The following is a 1,247-nucleotide window of genomic DNA, read 5'->3' on the forward strand; positions in this document are numbered from 1 at the left end:
GACCAGGCCTCAGTTCGATCGCTCAAAACACAGTCTCTCTCTGTTTCAGTAGACGAACATCAGTCTCTCCAAGAACTATTGCATAGAGCCTGTGTCTCAGTGGCAAACACACAGCTCTGACACAAGCTGTCTTAAATCACTCTGTGATGCAGATCTGTGTTCCCTGGTCACTGTTTCAGACTCCCTCTCCTCACTACTTCCTCCTGACTCCCCTCTCTCCTGGAACTTCCTGTCTCAAAGCCTCCTGGGAAATGCAGTTATCCAGCCCCTTGCTGTAGAAATGTATCTCTATGTCTGTTCTGTACTGCAGCCTCCAAATATGTGCTCTCTGGCTCCACCTGCTGCAATATATATATATATATCTACATCCTCTTAAATGGCTGAAAATCACAACAGGGCTACAGGAGTAAAGAGCAAATACTTCTTTGCTAGTCTTGCCATGGGCTTTGCCAGTGTTAGGGCCATTATTCAATGTCCTACCTTTGGGTGGATTACCAATCTCCTGCCAAGCCATCTTTAAGTGGAATAACAATCTCCTCTGAAGCCACCTTCGGGTGGAATACCAATCTCCTCCGAAGCCACCTTTGGGTGGAATACCTATCTCCTCCGAAGCCACCTTTGGGTGGAATACCAATCTCCTCCGAAGCCACCTTTGGGTAGAATACCTATCTCCCCTGAAACCACCTTTGGGTGGAATACCAATCTCGTCCGAAGCTACCTTTGGGTGGAATACCTATCTCCTCCGAAGCCACCTTTGGGTGGAATACCAATCTCCTCCGAAGCCACCTTTGGGTGGAATACCAATCTCCTCCGAAGCCACCTTTGGGTGGAATACCTATCTCCTCCGAAGCCACCTTTGGGTAGAATACCAATCTCCTCCAAAGCCACCTTTGGGTGGAATACCAATCTCCCCAGTAAAATATCTTGAAAACATGGGCAGTTAAAGAAAACCATTAGGGGCTCCCCTCACAGGCAACTGGTTCTTAAGGAACAATAATATTAGGAGTACAAAGGGCCAGTGTATGTAGATGACATACTACTACTGGGTGTGGCATAGGCCACTGGTCACCAATACAAAGAGCGTGATATAATGGCAGGAGGTCACGAAAAAAGAGCGCAAAGGAATTTTACAGTAGGGCCATGAGACATGTAGTTATGTTTATACAGAAGGAGAACATTTTTGAAAATAGATATGCTGGCAGGGCTACTACCAGTTTTTTCTTTGTCCATAAAAATAAACCCAAAAC

This window comes from Rana temporaria, chromosome 8 (genome assembly GCF_905171775.1).
Source record: "Rana temporaria chromosome 8, aRanTem1.1, whole genome shotgun sequence".
Lineage (NCBI taxonomy): Eukaryota > Metazoa > Chordata > Amphibia > Anura > Ranidae > Rana > Rana temporaria.